The following is a 15,745-nucleotide window of genomic DNA, read 5'->3' as shown; positions in this document are numbered from 1 at the left end:
CCGGGAAGCGGGGTGCGGGTAGGTGGCGGACGCCTAAGAGGTGACTGCGGCCGCGCCCCAAGGCCGCAGCACCTCAGGCACAGGCACTACTTGCCCGTACCAAGAACCGCTCCTGTGGGGAAGTTGTTAAACTCTCCTGACCTCACACATACACATCTCTCACAGAGGGTCGAACCCAAGGCAGATTAGCATAGGCTTATTCGAAAATGGGAGATGTTGCTACCCTTTCTATTTACTGTATTAAATAAAGAATGTAGATTTAACCCATACTGCAAGTGATTGTAGGTTTAAACCTGACTCACATCGCAGGCAGTTGATTTGATGCGACAAAGGTCACCACAAAATTGGAGGCTATAGCATTCCTCATTGCATTTTAAAAGTACTTCAATGCAATAAAATGCTACAGTTTTACAGATAATCTTCACCTTTACCATGCCGTTACTGTGAAAGTGTTCAATATTTATGTGACAGAAACCCAGAATCTACACTGTTTATTATTGAAGGGAAGTGTGTATATGAAATATTCCATTGCTTTAAAACCAAAATACTGTACACACACTCTCCAACATGACCCATTCCATTAGGTACAAAATGCTTTGTTCCTGGACTTCATTGCCGGGGCAGTTGCAGAGGTGGGGCTGCCGCACAGTCCAAAATTCAAATAGGGGAGCCACACCAACTGCCACCCCAAATGCTGCTAAACAACACCATCTGGGATTCACTGGCAGTTGGTGTGGCTGGTCTATTTGAATTTCGGATTGTGCTGCAGCCCCTCCTCTAGGGTTATTTTTGTTTTATTTTGTCCTAGACAAATGTTACAAAAGGCATTGTACAAACATGTATAATGTATAACAACATTGTACACAGATGTATAATGAGATTCCTTTGAGTATTTGACCTATGAACTGCAGCCAAACACACAGATCTAATTGGGTGTCTATTACACCCGCTAAACAGTGTATGCAAGAAAATGTAACTGGCACAATCAATTTTGCGACAAAAAATTTCAGACCAGTGGAGAAGTTGCAGATAACAACTACTCAGCTTCTACCTATCTTTTTCTAGAATGTACTTTGTAAATGCCAAATCAAAGCTGGTTGGTTGCTATGGGCAATTTCTCTACTGGTCCACTTCTCCACTGCTTGATACATCAACCCCATTGTGTACTGTGAAATCCAACCTTTCAACCTCCCCTGACAGTTACTGTATGAAAAGTTTAGAACTTTGATAATATGTACTCCCTCAAAACTAAGTCAATATATGTAGGATCCTCTCTTTTAGAGGAACACAAGGATCTATGTACTAAGCCTTGGAGAGATATATAAAAGTGGGCAGAGATAAAGTACCAGCTCCTGTCATTTTTCAAACATTTTTCAAACCAGCCTGTAATATGGCAGTTAGGAGCTGAGAGTTGGCACTTTATCTCCTTCTACTTTATCTCTCTCATAGGCTTAGTAGATAGACCCCATAATTTATAATAAGTCAGGTGATTCTGCCAAGTTCATCCATTTTTTCATGGTCTTAGTATTACTATCCTCATGTCTAGGGCATAAAACTGGCCCTTCCTATTACCAGAAAGTAAGCTGGTCATATTCTGCCAGCGACAGATGCTCTTTATAGGAAGACTAAGAGTGGTATTCAATTACGGACGTTTTTTGCCTGGGCAAAAAAACTGCACTTTTTACTATTTTTTAGGGCGAATGCAGATTCACTCTATTCAATAGCGGGGCCGTTTTTTCGCCTAGGCAAAAGATTTGGCAGGAGGGAAAAACATGTGGATTGGCGAATCCACGTGTTTTCGCACCTGCACCGGTGAAAACGCCAGTCATTTTTGCCTATTTTGAGGCAATTTTCACCAATGCCTTTTCGCTAAAGAAAAAGAGTGAAAAGGCATTGGCGAAAATACCCTAAAAACCGGTGAAAACGGCCCACAATTGAATAGGCAGGGAGGTGAATTCAATAGCTCCGAAATTATCGGAGCTTATTAAATACCCCCCTAAGAGGGTTTGAATGAAGGATACCATCCTTTACCAACTGTGTAGTGAAGCCTAAGGGTTATATTTACTAAAGGTTGATTTTCATCGATTGTTAGCAATATCAAATCTATCTAAATCAATGTTGTTTTTACAGGGCTAAAATACTAATCTACTAACTAAGTTATAAATGTTAGTAAATGTTCGTTTTAGCCCTGGATGCACAAAATCGGTTTAGTTCGATTTCCATTAATTAAAAATTGGCGTTTATTAAATATACCCAAAGGACTTAAATTAAATATCTCCCTCTATTGGAACTTGTTTCCGCATTTCCCTGATCGAGTGAGTAACCTATCATCCTATTCTCATCTCTCACTCTTGCTCTCTCTCTCTCTCTCTTTCTCATACTGTATCTAACAAAGGATAGCATATTGTTAACCCAATTGTTATACATCACACTTCAGTATACAGTATTTACAAGATATTGCCATTTCCCATTGAAGTATACAGTCAATCTGTGCACCATTTTGACACACATTGGAGCTTTTGTCCAGCCCCTATTACTGGATATTACCTATCTTTGCCCCACCACACATTGCCAGTCAGGGCCGTCTTAACAGCAGTGTAGGCCCCTGAGCACTGCAATGCACTGGGGCCCCTACTCATCCTCCAGCGATCAGGGTGGGGCAGCAACTTTGATGTCCCGTGGGTAGTAGGAGGTGTTCTATCTTCCACTCTGCATGTAGGACTTGGAGCAGTAATTTCTGCTAATTACGCCTTTACTGCACAGATGGTAGGAGATGGGGTGGTTGGGCAAACACTAAACCTATAGAAGGGACATTGGGCTAAATGAAGGTGCCCTGGTACATGACTTCCAGGGTGGTAGGGTATGTTTAATACGCAGAGGGGAAAGAGGGGGGTGGATAGTGCAGTGGTCTTAATATTTATCATTTTCCGGTGGAAGAGCAGCTTGCTTGACTGCAGATATCTCCAATTCCTGGGAATTGATTTCTTAGTTTTCAATGGGATAAAAAATAAGAGAGTCCCTTCTTTTAAGAGGTACTGGGGAGTTGAGGATCAGATATCAGGAGCCTGAGCAATCCACCATCAAATATATAAAACTGCATACCAGGTATGTGGAGCTGGAGCAGGGACCAGCAGCTTGAAGGCTGATATCTCTGGTTTTGGACATAGGAGAGTCAACCTGCCAGTGTGCTCTGAAAGGGAAAAGTCCCATCTTTTAGAATATACCATCATAAAAACTCTATGTCAAAGAGAACCTGAAATATCTGGCTGGGAAGAGCAATTAACAGGTTTGGATGGGGATCACTGCTTTGAAGTCAGGTATCTCCACTTCCACAGGGCTGGTTATTTAAAAATCTGGGACCCTTGGAAAAAGGGGACCCTCAGCTATCAGCCTTAGGTTTGCTAGTAAACCCAAAAAATTAGGAATTTAGAAAAACCATGTTGCACTGCAGGTGGGTCAGATGTAACATGTGCAGAGAGATTTATATTTGGGTGGGTAACATTTTTGTGTATGGTAAATACTGGCTTCTTAATGTTTAAACTGCAATTTAGATTTCAGTTTGAATATAACCCACTAAAATCTAACTCTCTGTGCCCATGATACACCTGCCCCACCTGCAGTGCAGCATGGTTTTGCCTAATTGCTAACTTTTTTGGTTTGATAACAACTCTGCATAAGCCCCTTGGTCCATTGCAGTAACCAAATATTGTAATCTTAAACAACATCATAAATTACAGTTATCCTGTTCCCACTTATTAGTACATATTACCAGCCATCAGACACATCTATAGCCTTTTCACCATCACCAGTGAATGCCAGCGTTAACCGTCTTGGTGTTTGTCAGATACCCCTTAATGGTGGCGCAGCTCTGTAGTACATCTAATGGGAACAATTAGAGCAGGTTACAGGAGATTAAAAGCTGAAAAGCAACTCTGATATAATGGTGTAAGCTGTCACTGTGGCCAGAGCAGATAAGACCTCTTTTCAGGTAATAGGTGTACTCAGAGCCGGCCCTAGACATAGGCAAAAATGCCAGGCAAATGCCTAGGGCATTTGGAATGCCTAGGGGCACAAGCAGCTTCCGCTGATTAAAATGATATGCAGCATGCCTATATTATGTGCGTGACTGCGGCTGTATCTGCATACGATATGCTACGCTACAGTGTATTCCTGGAAATCACTGTAATGTAGCATTTCATATGCAGATGTAGCCAAAGTCGCACTCAGAATATAGGTGTGCCGCAGATAATTTTAATCATCAGAAGCTGCTTGTGCATTCTAGTCAGCTGACTCACGCCAGGCATCTCCTGTTGCATGTGTATTAAGGCAAGATGTATGAGGACACATCTGTATACAAGCAGAGGCAGAGGTCATAGTGAAGGCAGCCATGTGAATGCTGTGTGCGGGTGGGTTGGTTGTGCAATAGTGTTTGACATACAGTTGCAAGAAAAAGTATGTGAACCCTTTGGAATTTCCTGGATTTGTGCATAAATTGGTCATAAAATGTGTTCTGATCTTCATCTAAGTCACAACAATAGACAAACACAAAGAAAGGGAATTGTGAGTGCGCTGTCAGCTGCAGCCTGTATAGGAGGGGTCAGCCCCTGATAAGAAATGCCTAAAAGATAAAAAAAAATGTATACTGGTGCTGGCTGTTAGTCCAATAAGGGACGGTAAATCAATCTGAATAAAATTTACAATAATTTATTAAGCAGACAATATAAAATATTTAAAAAATTAAATTAAAATTAAAACTGTCACAATTCTCTGTCTATACTGAGTTATAGTCAGAGAAATATATGAAATTGACCACTTAATTCTATCTCAGATTACTGTGCACAACTATTGGCTAGGGCTCATTCCTCACCATAGCCATTGGTTCCTTTTTAAGTGATGGTATTACCCGGTCCTTGCACGTGTAGTCCCCAAAGAATCTCAATTGCAAGTGGAGATCCATATCGCAGCAGGGGAAAATTCTGGGTCCCAGTATTATGACACTTTTAAAAGTCCAGTTGAGGCAAAGGGGTAAATTTACTAAGATTCGTATTTTCCCGTTTCAAGTCAAAGTTCAATCACGAATGACATCGAAAGTGTAAAACTGCAACTTTTTGAATTTATTACGACTAATTTACTAAGCTGTCGTATTCGGGTTTTTCTTTTGTTCCGATGTCGATGTCATTCGTGTTTTTTTTTTTTTTTTTTACGGCAGTGATTAGCAAAACACTGCCGACTTTTTAAAAATGAATCTCGGCCGGATCTGTGTGATCCGTGCTGGGGTTCATTTTTTTTTTTTTTTTTTAAATTAAACAGTGTAAAATCAAAAAAATAATTGCGTGGGGTCCCCCCTCCTAAGCATAACCAGCCTCGGGCTCTTTGAGCCGATCCTGGTTGCAGAAATATGGGAAAAAAATTGACAGGGGTTCCCCCATATTTAAGCAACCAGCATCGGGCTCTGCGCCTGGTCCTGGTTCCAAAAATACGGGGGACAAAAAGAGTAGGGGTCCCCCGTATTTTTAAAACCAGCACCGGGCTCCACTAGCTGGACAGATAATGCCACAGCCGGGGGTCACTTTTATATAGTGCCCTGCGGCCGTGGCATCACAAATCCAACTAGTCACCCCTGGCCGGGGTACCCTGGGGGAGTGGGGACCCCTTCAATCAAGGGGTCCCCCCCAGCCACCCAAGGGCCAGGGGTGAAGCCCGAGGCTGTCCCCCCCATCCAATTGGCTGCGGATGGGGGTCTGATAGCCTTTTTTGAAAATGAAAAGATATTGTTTTTAGTAGCAGTACTACAAGTCCCAGCAAGCCTCCCCCGCATGCTGGTACTTGGAGAACCACAAGTACCAGCATGCGGCGGAAAAACGGGCCCGCTGGTACCTGTAGTACTATTACTAAAAAAATACCCAAAAAAAGACAAGACACACACACCGTGAAAGTAAAGATTTATTACATACATGCACACAAACGTACATACATACTTACCTTATGTTCACACGCAGGTCGGTCCTCTTCTCCAGTAGAATCCAAGGGGTACCTGTTGAATAAATTCTACTCACCAGATCCAGGGTCCCAGGGTCCTCGGGGCAACCATTTGTAATCCAGGTACTTGAATAAAATAACAAAACGGATACCCGAGCCACGAACTGAAAGGGGCCCCATGTTTTCACATGGGACTCCTTTCCCCGAATGCCAGAAACCCACTCTGACTTCTGTCTAAGTGGGTTTCTTCAGCCAATCAGGGAGCGCCACGTTGTAGCACTCTCCTGATCGGCTGTGTGCTCCTGTACTGACTGACAGGCGGCACACGGCAGTGTTACAATGTAGCGCCTATGCGCTCCATTGTAACCAATGGTGGGAACTTTCTGCTCAGCGGTGACGTCACTTTAGGTCAACCGCAGGGCAGAAAGTTCCCACCATTGGTTACAATGGAGCGCATAGGCGCTACATTGTAACACTGCCGTGTGCCGCCTGTCACTCAGTACAGGAGCACACAGCCGATCAGGAGAGTGCTACAACGTGGCGCTCCCTGATTGGCTGAAGAAACCCACTTAGACAGAAGTCAGAGTGGGTTTCTGGCATTCGGGGAAAGGAGTCCCATGTGAAAACATGGGGCCCCTTTCAGTTCGTGGCTCGGGTATCCGTTTTGTTATTTTATTCAAGTACCTGGATTACAAATGGTTGCCCCGAGGACCCTGGATCTGGTGAGTAGAATTTATTCAACAGGTACCCCTTGGATTCTACTGGAGAAGAGGACCGACCTGCGTGTGAACATAAGGTAAGTATGTATGTATGTTTGTGTGCATGTATGTAATAAATCTTTACTTTCACGGTGTGTGTGTCTTGTCTTTTTTTGGGTATTTTTTTAGTAGTAGTACTACAGGTACCAGCGGGCACGTTTTTCCGCCGCATGCTGGTACTTGTGGTTCTCCAAGTACCAGCATGCGGGGGAGGCTTGCTGGGACTTGTAGTACTGCTACTAAAAACAATATATTTTCATTTTCAAAAAAGGCTATCAGCCCCCCATCCGCAGCTAATTGGATGGGGGGGACAGCCTCGGGCTTCACCCCTGGCCCTTGGGTGGCTGGGGGCCCTTGATTGAAGGGGTCCCCACTCCCCCAGGGTACCCCGGCCAGGGGTGACTAGTTGGATATTTGATGCTACGGCCGCAGGGCACTATATAAAAGTGACCCCCGGCTGTGGCATTATCTGTCCAGCTAGTGGAGCCCGGTGCTGGTTTTAAAAATACGGGGGACCCCTACTCTTTTTGTCCCCCGTATTTTTGGAACCAGGACCAGGCACAGAGCCCGATGCTGGTTGCTTAAATATGGGGGAACCCCTGTCAATTTTTTTCCCATATTTCTGCAACCAGGATCGGCTCAAAGAGCCCGAGGCTGGTTATGCTTAGGAGGGGGGACCCCACGCAATTTTTTTTCAGAAAATAATCACTTTCCCACCCCTTCCCACTGATATACATGCACGGATCTCATGGATCCGTGCATGCCTATCCAATCACGGATAAAAAAAAGCAGGTCTGTTTTTTTAAAGCACTTTTTTACGAGTTGTAATTTTTCACGGCAGTGTTTTGTTTTTTTTGGCTTTGCACTTCTTAGTAAATGACCGAGATTCATACTTAAACAGCCGCGTTTTGACCGATGGTGTATTCATTCGTGATTTTTTCCTAGGACTTCCAAATATTACGAATGCCCTCATCACTGCCGTGATTTGAGTTTAGTAAATTACCGAGATGACACTTTGATGAAAAAACGGCATCTCGGTCAAAATCGGGACCTTAGTAAATTTACCCCATAGAGTCCAATTGTTACCAGAGAAAACAGGAGTAAATGCAGTGCTGGTGGTCAGTGATGTGAAGCTCAAAGGGTTTTGCAGGTCTAATGGCTGCCAGCTTCCTCAGGAGCATATCTCACAGGCTACCTCTGTAGGTTTATATTAGAGATGAGCGGGTTCGGTTCCTCGGAATCCGAACCCGCCCGAACTTCAGTTTTTTTTACACGGGTCCGAGCGACTCGGATCTTCCCGCCTTGCTCGGTTAACCCGAGCGCGCCCGAACGTCATCATCACGCTGTCGGATTCTCGCGAGGCTCGGATTCTATCGCGAGACTCGGATTCTATATAAGGAGCCGCGCGTCGCCGCCATTTTCACACGTGCATTGAGATTCATAGGGAGAGGACGTGGCTGGCGTCCTCTCCGTTTATAGAGATTCGAGAAGAGAGTGAGACAGAGAGAGACACAGTAGTAATTTTGGGGAGCATTAGGAGGAGTACTACTACTACTAGTACTTGCTGAAGTGATAGAGATAGTGTGACTGTATTATCTGACTTGTGGGGGAGACACTGACAGTGGGGAGCAGTTAGAGTCTGAGAGCAGGACTCAGGACTCAGGAGTACATATAACGTACAGTGCACACTTTTGCTGCCAGAGTGCCACACTGCCATTGTTTGTGACCACACTGACCACCAGTATAATATATATTGTGATTGTCTGCTTAGGACTCAGGAGTACTACTTGCAAGTTGCTGATAGTGTGACCAGTGACCTGACCACCAGTTTAATAATCACCACCAGTTTATGAGTTTATATATATATATATATATATATATATATATATATATATATATATAATTGTATATAATATATATATATATAATATTGTATACCACCTAGCACCTACCCGTGTTTTTTTTTTTTTTTTCTTTCTTCTTTATACATACTACTATAGTAGCTTACTGTAGCAGTCTGCGGTGCTGCTGAGCTGACAGTGTCCAGCAGGTCCGTCATCAGTCATTACATAATAAATATATATACCTGTCCGGCTGCAGTACTAGTGATATTATATAATTATATATATATATATATATTGATTTCATCTCATTATCATCCAGTCTATATTATCAGCAGACACAGTACGTTAGTCCACGGCTGTAGCTACCTCTGTGTCGGCACTCGGCAGTCCATCCATAATTGTATACCACCTACCCGTGTTTTTTTTTTTCTTTCTTCTTTGTACATACTACTATAGTATAGTAGCTTACTGTAGCAGTCTGTGGTGCTGCTGAGCTGACAGTGTCCAGCAGGTCCGTCATCAGTCATTACATAATAAATATATATACCTGTCCGGCTGCAGTACTAGTGATATTATATATACATATATATTGATTTCATCTCATTATCATCCAGTCAATATTAGCAGCAGACACAGTACGGTAGTCCACGGCTGTAGCTACCTCTGTGTCGGCACTCGGCAGTCCATCCATAATTGTATACCACCTACCCGTGGTTTTTTTTTTTCTTTCTTCTTTATACATACTACTATAGTAGCTTACTGTAGCAGTCTGCGGTGCTGCTGAGCTGACAGTGTCCAGCAGGTCCGTCATCAGTCATTACATAATAAATATATATACCTGTCCGGCTGCAGTACTAGTGATATTATATATACATATATATTGATTTCATCTCATTATCATCCAGTCTATATTATCAGCAGACACAGTACGTTAGTCCACGGCTGTAGCTACCTCTCTGTCGGTACTCGGCAGTCCATCCATAATTGTATACCACCTACCCGTGGTTTTTTTTTTCTTTCTTCTTTATACATACTACTATAATAGCTTACTGTAGCAGTCTGCGGTGCTGCTGAGCTGACAGTGTCCAGCAGGTCCGTCATCAGTCATTACATAATAAATATATATACCTGTCCGGCTGCAGTACTAGTGATATTATATATACATATATATTGATTTCATCTCATTATCATCCAGTCTATATTAGCAGCAGACACAGTACGGTAGTCCACGGCTGTAGCTACCTCTGTGTCGGCACTCGGCAGTCCATCCATAAGTATACTAGTATCCATCCATCTCCATTGTTTACCTGAGGTGCCTTTTAGTTGTGCCTATTAAAATATGGAGAACAAAAATGTTGAGGTTCCAAAATTAGGGAAAGATCAAGATCCACTTCCACCTCGTGCTGAAGCTGCTGCCACTAGTCATGGCCGAGACGATGAAATGCCAGCAACGTCGTCTGCCAAGGCCGATGCCCAATGTCATAGTACAGAGCATGTAAAATCCAAAACACCAAATATCAGTAAAAAAAGGACTCCAAAACCTAAAATAAAATTGTCGGAGGAGAAGCGTAAACTTGCCAATATGCCATTTACCACACGGAGTGGCAAGGAACGGCTGAGGCCCTGGCCTATGTTCATGGCTAGTGGTTCAGCTTCACATGAGGATGGAAGCACTCAGCCTCTCGCTAGAAAACTGAAAAGACTCAAGATGGCAAAAGCAGTAGCACCGCAAAGAACTGTGCGTTCTTCGAAATCCCAAATCCACAAGGAGAGTCCAATTGTGTCGGTTGCGATGCCTGACCTTCCCAACACTGGACTTGAAGAGCATGCGCCTTCCACCATTTGCACGCCCCCTGCAAGTGCTGGAAGGAGCACCCGCAGTCCAGTTCCTGATAGTCAGATTGAAGATGTCAGTGTTGAAGTACACCAGGATGAGGAGGATATGGGTGTTGCTGGCGCTGGGGAGGAAATTGACCAGGAGGATTCTGATGGTGAGGTGGTTTGTTTAAGTCAGGCACCCGGGGAGACACCTGTTGTCCGTGGGAGGAATATGGCCATTGACATGCCTGGTGAAAATACCAAAAAAAATCAGCTCTTCGGTGTGGAAGTATTTCAACAGAAATGCGGACAACAGGTGTCAAGCCGTGTGTTGCCTTTGTCAAGCTGTAATAAGTAGGGGTAAGGACGTTAACCACCTCGGAACATCCTCCCTTATACGTCACCTGCAGCGCATTCATAATAAGTCAGTGACAAGTTCAAAAACTTTGGGTGACAGCGGAAGCAGTCCACTGACCAGTAAATCCCTTCCTCTTGTAACCAAGCTCACGCAAACCACCCCACCAACTCCCTCAGTGTCAATTTCCTCCTTCCCCAGGAATGCCAATAGTCCTGCAGGCCATGTCACTGGCAATTCTGACGAGTCCTCTCCTGCCTGGGATTCCTCCGATGCATCCTTGAGTGTAATGCCTACTGCTGCTGGCGCTGCTGTTGTTGCTGCTGGGAGTCGATCGTCATCCCAGAGGGGAAGTCGTAAGCCCACTTGTACTACTTACAGTAAGCAATTGACTGTCCAACAGTCCTTTGCGAGGAAGATGAAATATCACAGCAGTCATCCTGCTGCAAAGCGGATAACTGAGGCCTTGACAACTATGTTGGTGTTAGACGTGCGTCCGGTACCCGCCGTTAGTTCACAGGGAACTAGACAATTTCTTGAGGTAGTGTGCCCCCGTTACCAAATACCATCTAGGTTCCACTTCTCTAGGCAGGCGATACCGAGAATGTACACGGACGTCAGAAAAAGACTCACCAGTGTCCTAAAAAATGCAGTTGTACCCAATGTCCACTTAACCACGGACATGTGGACAAGTGGAGCAGGGCAGGGTCAGGACTATATGACTGTGACAGCCCACTGGGTAGATGTATGGACTACCGCCGCAAGAACAGCAGCGGCGGCACCAGTAGCAGCATCTCGCAAACGCCAACTCTTTCCTAGGCAGGCTACGCTTTGTATCACCGCTTTCCAGAATACGCACACAGCTGAAAACCTCTTACGGCAACTGAGGAAGATCATCGCGGAATGGCTTACCCCAATTGGACTCTCCTGTGGATTTGTGGCATCGGACAACGCCAGCAATATTGTGTGTGCATTAAATCTGGGCAAATTCCAGCACGTCCCATGTTTTGCACATACCTTGAATTTGGTGGTGCAGAATTTTTTAAAAAACGACAGGGGTGTGCAAGAGATGCTGTCGGTGGCCAGAAGAATTGCGGGACACTTTCGGCGTGCAGGCACCACGTACAGAATACAGGAGCACCACCAAAAACAACTGAACCTGCCCTGCCATCATCTGAAGCAAGAAGTGGTAACGAGGTGGAATTCAACCCTCTATATGCTTCAGAGGTTGGAGGAGCAGCAAAAGGCCATTCAAGCCTATACAATTCAGCACGATATAGGAGGTGGAATGCACCTGTCTCAAGCGCAGTGGAGAATGATTTCAACATTGTGCAAGGTTCTGATGCCCTTTGAACTTGCCACACGTGAAGTCAGTTCAGACACTGCCAGCCTGAGTCAGGTCATTCCCCTCATCAGGCTTTTGCAGAAGAAGCTGGAGACATTGAAGGAGGAGCTAACACGGAGCGATTCCGCTAGGCATGTGGGACTTGTGGATGGAGCCCTTAATTCGCTTAACAAGGATTCACGGGTGGTCAATCTGTTGAAATCAGAGCACTACATTTTGGCCACCATGCTCGATCCTAGATTTAAAGCCTACCTTGGATCTCTCTTTCCGGCAGACACAAGTCTGCTGGGGTTCAAAGACCTGCTGGTGAGAAAATTGTCAAGTCAAGCGGAACGCAACCTGTCAACATCTCCTCCTTCACATTCTCCCGCAACTGGGGGTGCGAGGAAAAGGCTCAGAATTCCGAGCCCACCCGCTGGCGGTGATGCAGGGCAGTCTGGAGCGACTGCTGATGCTGACATCTGGTCCGGACTGAAGGACCTGACAACGATTACGGACATGTCGTCTACTGTCACTGCATATGATTCTCTCACCATTGAAAGAATGGTGGAGGATTATATGAGTGACCGCATCCAAGTAGGCACGTCACACAGTCCGTACTTATACTGGCAGGAAAAAGAGGCAATTTGGAGGCCCTTGCACAAACTGGCTTTATTCTACTTAAGTTGCCCTTCCACAAGTGTGTACTCCGAAAGAGTGTTTAGTGCCGCCGCTCACCTTGTCAGCAATCGGCGTACGAGGTTACATCCAGAAAATGTGGAGAAGATGATGTTCATTAAAATGAATTATAATCAATTCCTCCGTGGAGACATTGACCAGCAGCAATTGCCTCCACAAAGTACACAGGGAGCTGAGATGGTGGATTCCAGTGGGGACGAATTGATAATCTTTGAGGAGGGGGATGTACACAGTGATATATCGGAGGATGATGATGAGGTGGACATCTTGCCTCTGTAGAGCCAGTTTGTGCAAGGAGAGATTAATTGCTTCTTTTTTGGTGGGGGTCCAAACCAACCCGTCATTTCAGTCACAGTCGTGTGGCAGACCCTGTCACTGAAATGATGGGTTGGTTAAAGTGTGCATGTCCTGTTTATACAACATAAGGGTGGGTGGGAGGGCCCAAGGACAATTCCATCTTGCACCTCTTTTTTCTTTAATTTTTCTTTGCGTCATGTGCTGTTTGGGGAGGGTTTTTTGGAAGGGCCATCCTGCGTGACACTGCAGTGCCACTCCTAGATGGGCCCGGTGTTTGTGTCGGCCACTAGGGTCGCTTATCTTACTCACACAGCTACCTCATTGCGCCTCTTTTTTTCTTTGCGTCATGTGCTGTTTGGGGAGGGTTTTTTGGAAGGGACATCCTGCGTGACACTGCAGTGCCACTCCTAGATGGGCCCGGTGTTTGTGTCGGCCACTAGGGTCGCTTATCTTACTCACACAGCTACCTCATTGCGCCTCTTTTTTTCTTTGCGTCATGTGCTGTTTGGGGAGGGTTTTTTGGAAGGGACATCCTGCGTGACACTGCAGTGCCACTCCTAGATGGGCCCGCTGTTTGTGTCGGCCACTAGGGTCGCTTATCTTACTCACACAGCTACCTCATTGCGCCTCTTTTTTTCTTTGCGTCATGTGCTGTTTGGGGAGGGTTTTTTGGAAGGGACATCCTGCGTGACACTGCAGTGCCACTCCTAGATGGGCCCGGTGTTTGTGTCGGCCACTAGGGTCGCTTATCTTACTCACACAGCTACCTCATTGCGCCTCTTTTTTTCTTTGCGTCATATGCTGTTTGGGGAGGGTTTTTTGGAAGGGCCATCCTGCGTGACACTGCAGTGCCACTCCTAGATGGGCCAGGTGTTTGTGTCGGCCACTAGGGTCGCTTATCTTACTCACACAGCTACCTCATTGCGCCTCTTTTTTTCTTTGCGTCATGTGCTGTTTGGGGAGGGTTTTTTGGAAGGGCCATCCTGCGTGACACTGCAGTGCCACTCCTAGATGGGCCAGGTGTTTGTGTCGGCCACTAGGGTCGCTTAGCTTAGTCATCCAGCGACCTCGGTGCAAATTTTAGGACTAAAAATAATATTGTGAGGTATTCAGAATAGACTGAAAATGAGTGGAAATTATGGTTTTTGAGGTTAATAATACTTTGGGATCAAAATGACCCCCAAATTCTATGATTTAAGCTGTTTTTTAGTGTTTTTTGAAAAAAACACCCAAATCCAAAACACACCCGAATCCGACAAAAAAAATTCGGTGAGGTTTTGCCAAAACGCGGTCGAACCCAAAACACGGCCGCGGAACCGAACCCAAAACCAAAACACAAAACCCGAAAAATTTCAAGTGCACATCTCTAGTTTATATACCCTATTAATTAGGGTTAGATCACAGGCACCTGTTGCTTTCAAAGTGCATTTAAAAAACATCCCAAAGAACCAGTAAAGATTTATTATGGAAGGCATTCCCATTAGGTCACATAGCTAATAATCATTAAATATCCTAAAAATGAATATTTATTACCTTTAAACAATGCATATAATATTGGGTCAGTTATAATACTTTCTGGTCACGTGACCATCTTCCAATCCCATGATCAGGGATGAACCTATCAGAATGTGTTATCCATTTTGTCACTCCTATATTCCAATCACGTGACCGTCTTTGATCACGTGACCGCGGTTGTGCCAATCAACACATCTTATCTTTGTTTCTTTCATTATTCCGATCAAGAGATCCTCTCCGGTCACGTGATCGGCACTCAGCCTGTCCCCCGACGCTGGAAAGGGTTACAAAAGTATCTCTAAAAGCCTTGATGTTCATCAGTCCACGGTAAGACAAATTGTCTATAAATGGATAGAGTTAAGCACTGTTGCTACTCTCCCTAGGAGTGGGCGTCCTGTAAAGATGACTGCAAGAGCACAGCGCAGAATTCTCAGTGAGGTGAAGAAGAATCCTAGAGTGTCAGCTAAAGACTTATAGAAATCTCTGGCACATGCTAACATCTCTGTTGACTAATTTACCATACGTAAAATACTGAACAAGAATGGAGTTCATGGGTGGATACCACGGAGGAAGCCACTACTGTCCAAAAAAAAAAAACATTGCTGCACGTTTGAAGTTTGCAAAAGAGCAGCTGAATGTTCCACAGCACTACTGGCAAAATATTCTGTGGACAGATTAAACCAAAGTTGAGTTGTTTGGAAGGAAAACACAACACTATGTGTGGAGAAAAAAAGGCACAGCACACCAACATCAAAACCTCATCCCAACTGTGAAGTATGGTGGAGGGGGCATCATGGTTTGGGGCTGTTTTGCTGCCTCAGGGCCTGGACAGATTGCTATCATCGACGGAAAATGAATTCCCAAGTTTATCAAGACATTTTGCAGAACTTAAGGCCATCTGTCCACCAATTGAAGCTCAACAGAAGATGGGTGATGCAACAGGACAATGACCCAAAGAACAGAAGAAGATCAACAACTGAATGGCTTCAACAGAAGAAAATATGCCTTCTGGAATGGCCCAGTCAGAGTCATGACCTCAACCCGATTGAGATGCTGTGGCATGACCTCAAGAGAGCGATTCACACCAGACAAGCCAAGAATATTGCTGAACTGAAACAGTTTTGTAAAGAGGAATGGTCCAAAATCCCCCCTGACC

The sequence above is a fragment of the Pseudophryne corroboree genome, chromosome 11 (genome assembly GCF_028390025.1).
Source record: "Pseudophryne corroboree isolate aPseCor3 chromosome 11, aPseCor3.hap2, whole genome shotgun sequence".
Taxonomy (NCBI): Eukaryota; Metazoa; Chordata; class Amphibia; order Anura; family Myobatrachidae; genus Pseudophryne; species Pseudophryne corroboree.
Note: the sequence above shows the minus strand (reverse complement) of the source record.